The sequence below is a fragment of the Tupaia chinensis genome, unplaced genomic scaffold (genome assembly GCF_000334495.1).
Source record: "Tupaia chinensis unplaced genomic scaffold, TupChi_1.0 Scaffold000539_1, whole genome shotgun sequence".
Lineage (NCBI taxonomy): Eukaryota > Metazoa > Chordata > Mammalia > Scandentia > Tupaiidae > Tupaia > Tupaia belangeri.
This window is the reverse complement of record NW_006160052.1, coordinates 801,378-812,989: the sequence shown is the minus strand read 5'-3', so window position 1 is coordinate 812,989 and position 11,612 is coordinate 801,378.

Genomic DNA, 11,612 nt, shown 5'->3' with positions numbered 1-11,612 from the left:
CTCGCCAGACAGACAGAGAGAGACATAGAGACAGAAAGCGAGAAATCACCCCCCAGGGGGGATGGTCACGCCGCAATCCCTTCTCCTCCATTCTCCTCTCGGGATCTTGGGCACACACGCACACGTGCCCGGCGTGAGTTTAAGCCACCGGATCCTGGAGGCGAACCGCGGTCGACTATGTGGGAGTCCAGCGACATAGCCATTACGCTAACTGCTGGTTCCCAGTCACAATCATTTTCTTTTGCAAGATCCTCATTACTTACTTTCATTGCAACTATGGACAATCATGTGATCCAGTTCTGGGCAATGAGTGCAAGAGGAAATCTGCTAAGGGCATCTGAGAAGACTTGCTTTTCTCATTAAAAAAAAAAAAAAAGAAAAGACGTAGCTGGAAGCAACATGCTCTTAGCTGTTCTTCCAAGAGCATGGACATGCTGTCTTAGCTGCAGCGGCCTTCCTACCTGGCTGGGGTTTTTCCTGCTTTATCTTTTTCATTGCCAGAGGGCATGTGAACTCACCTGAGTGAGCCAGGAGAGAGCACCCCCCGGTGGGGTACAATCCTTTTTCTTCCATTTCTCCATTGCTGTCAGGATTTGGGACACACATGCACATGTGCCTAGCATGTTTCTTAAGCCACCAGAGCTGGGAATGGAGCCACGGATTGGAGCGCCTAATTGCTGTGCTCTGGGGCTGGCTCTTACTTTGTTCCTATGATGGAGTGAGATACATTCTTTTCGAAGTCTATAAATAACCGAGACTCTGGGTACCCTGCCACACGCATACATTTAACACTGACCCCATAATTTTCATGAAACAGTGGAGTTACTGTTGAATTTTACCACAAATGATCTATTTTTCCCCCGGATGAAAATTTGGCTCATGAGCCTAGAATAAAGGGTTTGGCTTCCATTTCATCAGTGGCTGGCACGTTACCGGGGAAGTAAAAGGCACTGTAAAAATATTTGTTAATGAGGGAAAAATGAACAACCGAAAAGACAGATGGGTGAATGAGGGGACAATGAACCCAAGTACAATTTATCATTAACTTCTAATATGATGTGATTTTTTATTCCTGAGTATAAGCAAGATAGTACTTAGCCATAAAACAAACAAAAACCATGGATGCACCTCAAAGTCAGGATGCCAGATAAAACAAGCCAGACCTGTGAGTGTACGTGCCCTACTGCAAAAACCTCTCAAAATAAAAAATAGAGCCAGGCCTGAAAAGAACATACATATGATTCTGTTTGTTTGAAACTCTAAGACATGTTTACTCTACATTGATAGACCTCATGTCATGGGTGTTACTTTCAAGGATTGCCTGAGCCAGGGGTGCAGGGAGGATTGAGTGGGCAAGGGTACAAACCAAACTTTTAGGGTAGTGGGAATGTATGTGAGAGCGGCGGTGGTTACACAGGTGTACTTATTTGTCAAAACTTAATGAAAGTGCATTTTGTTGTATATAAATTATACCTCAACAGATCTGAATTTTTTTTGGGGGGGGGGAGGTTTTTGCTGTAGGGCGCGTGCACTTGCCAGAAAGAGACAGAGAGACAGAAATTGAGAAATCACCCCCCAGGGGGGATGGCCACACCACAATCCCTTCTCCTCCATTCTCCTCTCGGGATCTTGGGCACGCACGCACGCACACGCACTCGGCATGAGTTTAAGCTACCGGGTCCGGGACTCGAACTGTGGTTGACTACATGGGAGTTCAGCGACATAGCCATTATGCTAATTGCTGGTCCCCAGATCTGAATATTTAAGAAGTTTGTTTATTTCTCCCTTAGGTGAGGAGGAGAGACAGACTCCCCCACACACAGGGTGCTGATGCTGAATCCACTCCCAGCCCCCGCCAGCCCAGCCCATGGGCACACTGGCACCCCCCTGCTCTCAGAGAGGCCCCCGGCAATGAACCACAATCCTTCCATGTGGGTCTGCCTCATAGAAAGCCTGTTATGTTTTACCACTGCACCGCTATCCGGCCCCTACATTCCAATTGTAAAAAGGCTTACTTCGTTTCGGACCACTCGTCGGGAGGGGAACTGATGCTGAGTCTGACTGCTGATTCATGCAGCCGTGAGAGAACAGAGACGGAAGTGGTACCTGGAAGCAGATCTTTCTGAGCCCACAAGGAAGTGGCCTCGTCTTTGTAAGCTCCCTGCATGGAGCTTGTCTACCTCAGCCATGGGAGGCCCAAATTTGATCCTATATCAAGAGTTACGGGGGTCAGCAGGTGGCATGATGATTAAGGGGCTGATTCCCCATGGCTGACCATGGTTCACATCCCAGATCCAGAGGTTTGAAAATATCTCTGTGCATGTGTGTATGCATGTCCAAAATCCCAGGAGGAGAATGGAGAAGGGATTGTGGTGTGACCATCCCCTTAGGGAGTAATTTATCACTTTTCCTCTATCTCTCTCCAGCCAGCGCACATGCCCCACAGTGAAAATCTTAAAAAAAGAAAATAAATAAAAGAAAAGAAAAAGAATTACAAGGCTTCTGGAAATAAGGTCTTTAATACTTGGACCCCTGGATTTTTTTCAAACTGAAAAAAACCACCAAAAATCCTACATATATCCTAAGGATTTCACCTAGAACTTAGTTGAGGTACAATGAAATCAGAGTACTTTTTAAAAATTTTTTTGCTATAGGGCGCATGCACTTGCCAGACAGATAGAGAGAGACAGAGAGATAGAAAGTGAGAAATCACCCCCCAGGGGGGATGGCCACGCCGCAATCCCTTCTCCTCCATTCTCCTCTTGGGATCTTGGGCGTGCGCGCACACGCGCCCGGCGTGAGTTTTAAGCCACTGGGTCCGGGACTCGAACCGCGGTCGACTACCTGGGAGTCCAGCGACATAGCCATTATGCTAACTGCTGGTCCCAATCAGAGTACTTTTTGATCTAAGATTTTAAAGTGTTCTCTAAAAAAAATAATAATAATAAAGTTTACCCAATTTCAAAAGAAATGTACGGTTACTATGAGAAAAGTTAGAAAACAGGTAAATTTACAAAAGTGAAAACAAACATCATCCACGATTCCACTGCCCAGCAATAACCATGTTGACCTTTTGACGACATAGTGCCAGATGATCAAACTAAATTACTACCAGTTGTCTTTGAATCAGGTAAGTGTACTCCCTGGCTAACCTGAAGCGATTGTGAACAGGCGAGGGTTTTGAGCCTCTGCAATCCAAAGACTATTCACTTGGCCCCTCACCAGGAGGGAGAGCTGTGAACTGTGGTCTCCCTCATGCACCAGTCGCTAATACAGTGGCACGCACCCACAGTCCTTTCGGTGTGTATTTCTCTGTGCTTCCTGGAGTCACGGTTTCTAGAATTCCAGATATGACACCTCATTTTCCAGCGCCTTGATAGGAGACCCTTAGGGGCCACAGTCTGTGAAAGACATTAAGAGGGCTTCCTTCAGGTGTGTGAAAGCAAAGTGAAATTGGAGAGCGTGGGCCCATCATTTCCGGCGGTGACAAGCCCCCTCTCTGGTATCCCAAATCCATGAGGCACTTCTGCAAGGGCAAAGACACAAACGTTGGCAGAGTCATTTTATTGCCGTCTGTGCGTTGGCAGCAAGGGAGTGGTGGTGGCTGGCTGTGCAGACTTCGGCGGAAATTTTTTATTTCCTCTTAATGCCTGACATAATGCCTGAAACCTAGTAGTTTGGTGGTGCTGAATAAAAGTATTAGCCATTCTATAAGAATAATCAAGGACAAACAGACAAACAGAACTTAAGGTCATCATCTGTTGATAAAATCACTCTTGCTTTTTTTTTTTTTTTTTTAATCTCTAGTCTTTTTGCTGTAGGGCACATGAACTTGCCAGAGAGAAACCAGAGAGAGATGGAGAGAGAGGAATCACTGAGGGGATGGACACGCCACAATCCCTTCTCCGCCATTCTCCTCTCTGGACTTGGGCATGCATGCACACGCACCTGGCGTGAGTTTCAAGCCACCGGGTTTGGGACTTGAACTGCAGTGTTAGCCATGTGAGATCCAGCGCCTTAACCACCACACCACCTGCTAGCCCCTCTAATGACTCTTAACTGTATAAGAGATCCAGACCTTAGCCAGAATTGTCACCCTTCCCAGAAGTGTCCCTAGCCCGATACCTAAAAACGCAGGGAGATACAGGAGTAAAGTGCAGGCCAGTGCATCCTGAAGACACAGGCCACCACCTGCACTTCCGTACACGGGTGGCTTTCCTTGGCCAAAGGACGTCACCTGCTGTCTTGGGAACCTTCTGAAGAAAGGCATGCACGTACAATTCAAGTACTTGTTTCTTCCTTTTATGGGCCATAATAGCTCCTCAGAGTATGGCCTCCAGAGTACTGCCATCAGACTCACCCATGGTGGTGCCTTCTTAAACACAGGTTCTTCATTCCCGGTCCGGAGTTACTGAATTAGAGTCTTTGGCCCCCGAGGTCCAGGTGACTCTGTTGTACGCTGGTGCTTAAGAACCCAGGACTAAGCAGTGGCTTTTTAAGATTTTGGAACTATGACCTAGAGTTAGAAATAAATTTAGTAAGACAATACTGCTTTGGTTTGAATGTGTCCCTCAAAAGTTCACACGTTGGAACTCGGTTGTATTGTGTAAGTACTGAGGAAACGTAATCCAAGCACGGTACTAAAAGGTGAGGCCCGGGCTAGCAGTTGGTGGGCTAGCAGTCGGTCAGCTGGATCCCACATGGCTGGCTGTGCGCTGAGTGCCAAACTCAGCAGCTTCAAAACACACTAGGTGTGCGCGTGTGCATGCTCAAAATTCTGAGAGAACAGAGAGGGGATTAGGGTGTGGCCGTCCCCCTTTAAGGGTGTTTTCTCACTTTCCCTCTCTGTGTGTCACTGGCAAGCACATGTGCCCTATAGCAAAAATTAAAAAAAAAAAAAAAAGAAAGAAAAAAAGGAGGGCGTCTGGGATGTGATTAGGCGTCAGGGTTGGGCCCCTGTGACCGAATCTTGGTGGGTTTTAAAGAGGAAAAGAGACAGACACAAAGACACACACATGCTCTGCTGTGGTCACGCTCCCGCCCTGCACTGAATGTTACTCACTAGCAGAAAGACCCCCACCAGCTGCGGCCCCAGGCCCTTGCACCTCCAAACCGTGTGCTGTATAAACCTCTGTAATGAGAAATGTCCCAGGCTCTGCTGTTAGCAACAGGACAGACTACACACAAAGGGCAGTGCGTTCTGGTAGTTTCTACTCTGGTCTGTATCTTTTTAGAGAGATTTTTGCTATAGGGTGTGTGCGCTTGCTGGAGAGACAGAGACAGAGACACAGAGAGAGAAACAGAAAACAAGAAATAACGCCCTCAGGGGGGATGGCCACACTGCAGCCCCTTCCCCTCTGCTCTCCTCTTGGGATTTTTCGTACATATGCCCATGTACCCAATGTGAGATTTAAGTCGCCGGGTCTGGGACACAGACAACTACGTGGAAGTCCAGTGACAACCATTTCGTCATCTGGTCCCTCTGTTTGGGATTTCTTTGTTTAACTTGCAAGCTGTGACCCATGTTGATTTCCTGACTTGCTAGTGTCAAGTCTTATTACGTATTTCTTTTGAGTCACATTTTCACAAGGATATGCTTTCTGCATTAGTTCGGCTTTTGAGAATTGCAGTTTCCTTTGTGAATTAATGCGCAGTCACGTTAGAGTCTAATTCATCAAAGAAAACTTAAAGACATACAGTCAATTATTAGTACACTACGTATTTTTGCACAGTAATCGATTCATTTCATTTAACAAAGGCAATAGTAGGAGTGCTTTTGCAGTTTGGAAACTGACTTTTGATTTCCTTGGGTGAGTTGCAGAGTGACTGGCAGCTAGCAAAGAGGCCAGTGGGGTACTCTGGTTTTAGGCACCAGCCAGGTCAGTGTAGTCTTCTCTGTGTCATCAATGGGGAGGCAAGCCTTACCATGGACTGCCTTGTGCTGAAGCTCGTCCCTTCCTCTACACTCAGCTCTATTCCCAGATTCTGGAAGTCTTTAGGGACTCTCCAGAAACTCTTTAGAGCCTCAGAAACTCTTGGACATTGGAAGATACCTTGGAAGTCATCCAGTTGGATTTATAGCCGGGTTCAAAGCTTACTTCCAGCCCATTTCTGATCGAAGTCAGGCTTCTAATGACCAGGAACTCAAACTCTTAAAGCAGTACTGCGCTGGCTTGTGGTTTGCAGCTCAGAGGAGGCCCAGGTATCTGGGTTCATCAAACACCAGCTGCCTCCGCCCAAGTTCGACCCCAGTGAGATCAAAGTCGTGTACCTGAAGAGCACCAGTGGTGAAGTCGGCACCACGTCTGTCCTGGCCCCCCAAATCATCTCCCTGGGTCTGTCTCCAAAAGAGATTGGTGATGACAATGACATCGCCAAGGCAATAGGTGACTACAAGGGTCAGAGGATTACTATGAAACTGACCATTCAGAATAGACCAGCGTAGGCTGGAATGGAAACTTCTGCCTCTGTGCTGACCATCAAAGCCCTCAAGGAACCGCCAAGAGAAAAGCAGAACATTAAACAGAGTGGAAATATCACTTTTGACAAGATTGTCAACATTGCCAGACAGATGAAGCACCCGTCTTTGGTCAGAGAGCTCTTTAGAACCATTAGAGACCCTGGGGACAGCCCAGTCTGCAGGTTGCAATGTCGATGGCTGTCACCCTCATGACATCATCAGTGACATCCACAGTGGCACAGTGGAATACCCAGCCAATTAAGGAGCTCACAGGAAACATCTCAACATAGGATCATGTGACAACCAAAAAAACAAAAACAGTATTGCTCTATAACCTCTGGCTTATTATCCACTAATATATAAAGAACTTTAGACCATGGATTTAATTCTGCCCTTTGGAGTAATACGGTATTCTCTCCCATTTAAGATGGTCATTTTGCCTTCCCTTATAATCCCTCAGTTGAAAATCTCACTCTTTTTTCAATTTTACTAGAGGGTACATGCGCTCACAAAGGGCAGAAAGAAGGAAAGTGAGAAAGCAACACCCCCACCCCCCCGGGGAGGAATGACCACACTGCAGTCCCTTCTCCTTCATTCTCCTCATGGGATTTTGGGTACACATGCACACATGCCTGACGTTTTTCAAGCCGCCAGGTCCAAGATTCAAACCACACAGTTGGCAACTGGGATCCTGCCCCCTTAAACACCATGCCACTGGCTGGCCCCAATCGTTCTCATATAGAAAGACTTCTGAACATCATTAGCTTATGGTCACACAAGGGTTTATCTCCCCTCCCCTTAAACCAGTTCACAAGATTTCCCAGACATGATCTAGCCAGCACAGAATGGGATGGGCTGTGCCTTCCTGGGGCCAGAATGCAGTGTATTTCCAAATCGGCCCAGCTGCGTTTAGAAGTAGCCACAGCAGACCCGTGGACTGCGTTACATTTTTATGATCTCAACTCCAGGAGCCTGTAATGTGCCAGGCTCTATCACAAGTGCACAGATGAGTCAGATCCCTGTCCTCGACAAGTGTATGCTCATTCTATGAAATCCTGACCAAAACAAGGAAAGTCACAACCCAGGGTTGCCTAAGACTTAGTAGCTATGAAATACAGTGGGCTATCTGGGTAGAAACCTGGGCCAGGAAAAGGTTATTAGGGAAAAACTAAAGAAGTCTGAATAAAGTATGTATTCCAGCTAATAATGTTATCTGTATTGATTCATTGTGAAATATGTACCTGCTATGGTTTGAATGTGTCCCCCTACAATTCCTACGTTGAGATTTGCTTCCTATTACGACAGCATTAAGAGGAAACTTAATCTGACTATGAATTAAGAGGTGGGGCCTCTTGGGACCAGCAGTTAGCATAATGGCTATGTCGCTGGACTCCCACATAGTTGACCGCGGTTCATGTCCTGGACCTGGTGGCTTAAAACTCATGCTGGGCGCGTGTGCGTGTGTGCCCAAGATCCCGAGAGGAGAATGGAGGAGACGGGATTGCGGCATGGCCATCCCCCCCGGGGGGGGGTGATTTCTCGCTTTCTGTCTCTCTGTCTTTCTCTGTGTCTGGCAAGCACATGCGCCCTATAGCAAAAACCTCTCCAAAAAAAAGAGGTGGAGCCTCTTAGAGGTGATTAGGACTGGGCCTGGTAGCCTTATAAGGAGAAAGGACAGGGCAGACACACACTTGCTCAGTCTTGCCATGTGATGATGCATTGAGCCACTTTGAGATTCTGTGGAGTCCCTAAGGCCCCCATTAGATACTACCCTTTGACCTTGGACCTCAAAACCATGAACCTCGGGGACCAGCAGTTAACGTAATGGCTACGTCGCTGGACTCCCACATAGTTGACCGCGGTTCATGTCCTGGACCTGGTGGCTTAAAACTCATGCTGGGCGCGTGTGCGTGCATGCCCAAGATCCCGAGAGAATGGATTGTGGTGTGGCCATCCCCTCTGGGGGGTGATTTCTCGCTTTCTGTCTCTCTGTCTCTGTCTGGCGAGCGCATGCGCCCTTATAGCAAAAACCTCTCAAAAAATAAAAGAAAAATTAAAAAACCATGAACCTCTGTTGTTGATAAATGACCCAGTTTCAAGATTTCCATTATTAAGCAGCAGAGGACAGACTAAAACACTATACCAATGTAAGTTGTTAGTAAAGGGAAACCAGGGACATACAGTGTCTCTCTTTCATAGCCTGACTTGAGGAGGATCCGTATTCTCAACTGGACTAAGATGTATGTCATGCTGGGTAGTCTCTCTTTACAATCTAAATGATGTATAGCAATTTAATGTATAAATAATGGTAATAAGTGAAAAAAAGATTATATATTCAAGGGGGGGTGAACCAAGTATAGGATATATGGGAACTCTGTACTACCTCGGAAATAAAAATTCTATAAACTCAAATTTGTTCTAAAATAAAACTTATTTTAAAAAAAGAGGGGACCAGCAGTTGGCATAATGGCTATGTCGCTGAACTCCCGTGTACTCAACCACAGCTCGAGTCCCAGACCCGGTGGCTCAAGTGTGCATGTGTGCCCCAGATCCCAAGAGAAATGGAGAAGGGACTGTGGTGTGACCATCCCCCCTGGGGGTGATTTCTCGCTTTCTATCTCTGTCTCTCTCTCTTTCTGGTGAGCGCACGTGCCCTACAGCGAAAACGTCTCAAAAAAAACAAAACAAAACAAAACAAACACACACACACACACAATTAGGGGAAAACCAAAACCAGCAAGTGAGCAGTCTTGAGAATAGTCCTTGCCATTTTAATCACAGATCCTTATGGTAACAGATGAAAACTCACACATTGCACACCACGTCTGTAGGTAACAGACTCCAGATTGAGAAGTCCTTCAGTCAACGGTGGTCATGCTCACCTGGTAGACAGAGAGGGTGTTGGGAATAGGACATGGGGCAGGGTACCAACAGGTATCTTTCCCTTAGGAAGCCCAGCCCTGGTCTTCATGTCAACTGACTGTACTTTGTTTTTAATTTAAGAGATTTTGAAGTGGATGTTGAGTGCTTCCTATACCAACCCTGTATTAAACTGAGTTCCAGACTCAGTGCAAAGCTACATGCCTGGTTTGGAATGCTTATTGCTTTTTCTTAAAATTCCACCGTAAACACTGTACATTAACTGACTCTCTTGAGGGCTATTGTTAAACCCTGTTCCTCTGGGGGGGGGTTTCTCACTTTCCCACTCACTGTCTCTCTCTCAGGCAGGTCCATAAGCACTATGGCAAACTTAAAAAAAAAATTTTGGGGGGATATACATTTCTAATCCGCTTGTACAAACCTTTTAAAATCTTACTCTCCAAACGAATTCCATTTGTTGTTTCGAACTAAGAGACGAATGCTATATCTACCTAGGTGAGCAGACTAGTCTCACTCCACTGCTGTGGACCCCATTCTCACGCACACTGTTGACAACTTTCTATGGTCCTACGTTTGGGATCTGACTTCAGATTTTCTGAGGCTGGCATCATTGTTTAACTACATTAGAATTCACAGTTGCTAATATACTAACAACTGATTTTAAGCTCAAAAGGCAACAATGGTGTCCAATACACCTTTGAGGGCTTCCATGCTCAGTCTGGAATGCATAACGAATGCACAAGTGTTGGCCATACTGTGGCTACATTTTTTGAAATATAGTCGCAATTCCAAGTCTGACTTATACGATGACATGGTTCAATGAAGCTGCAAATGAACAAGTCTGTATTTAAAACAAAACACCAGAGCCATTTTACTGAAAACTAGTTTTATTTTAAAAGGAAGTGCATAGCACTCATCGAGCTCCATTGGTGTAGACTTCAGCACCACACTTGCTATTCGCAATTAATGTCATGACATCCGTTTTGGTCTGCAGTCTGTACTTGAGTAGTGTTTATTTGGTGGACTCTGCTAAAGCCCTTAATACATATCGTTTTCTTCACAGTACACACTTAATGATGGTCCAGTAATCCCAAGGAAAAACAAAACCAAAAACCCCTACTTTAAAGACTAACCAATAAATTAAACAAAACAAAGCCCACACAACTCCCTCCCACTCCACCATCCCCTGAAGCTAGCAGTTGTGAGTTGTATTTATACTGAAACCTACCGTTTTAAAAATAGTTCTAGCTCTCCAGTCACCCCGCCCCCACCTCGGGTATGCAGCAATAAGTAATCAATTATTTTATTCTATCCCCACAAAAGATTAATCCAGTGTTCCTTAGCTTTTTTTAAAATATAAACTGGGAAAGTGATTAATAAGCTTTTTAAAAAGGCATATTCTTCTATAACAAGAATGACAGAGAAACCAACCAATAAAAGTATGTGACGAGACATTAATTACCACAGGCACTGGCTGTTGTTTCAAGCTGGGATCTCTATCCCAGTATCTTACATTCATAGTATTACTGAGGTAGTTAAAATACTGAAAATTGGACTCCAGGTTGCTGAATGTGAAAGATATACTGTCTTTTGAACCCACTTTGCTCCAGATGAATTCAAGTTTTCTTGAGGTAAGAACTACCACAATCCAATTGGCAGCCATCTTTAGAAAGGAAAAGGTTAATACTATCAGAATACCACCTGCAGGCTTGAAACTGCAGTGAGTGAGCGTTCTTACCTGAGCGTTTTTTCTTGTTTTATCTACCAGACTAATAAATCCACATCATGCCCTATATTCTCTAGTTATTTTCCTTGTAAGGAAGGAACATTTCTCGAAGAATTCACGCTGGCAGAGGCGTCCCCTCATACGCATCCGCTGGAGCCGCCTGGGTCAGTCCATGACTGCTGAGTCCCTCCCCTTCCTCAGAAAGGCCATGGGTTGATTACAGAGACTCCTGCTGCATACCCACACGTCTGTATAGTCATCGGTCTGTCTTCAATGCACGTGTGGCGGGCACATACCCGTGTGTAGATTCCCTTCTATTCAAGTGCTATCTTTAAAAAACACAAACAAAAGACACACCTTACTAATTCTTACACCAGAAAGCTTCCCTCCACCAAATCTCTCTTCTCTCACAGACAGGAGCACAATGTATACAGTTCGTCGGTTAATACAATGATTTCTCCTCCTCTTTACTTTCCAAGTTATCCCCTCCTCATGCTTCCCCTCTAATGCCCTTGCTGCGATGGCTACTAGCGCCGTTCTCGCTCA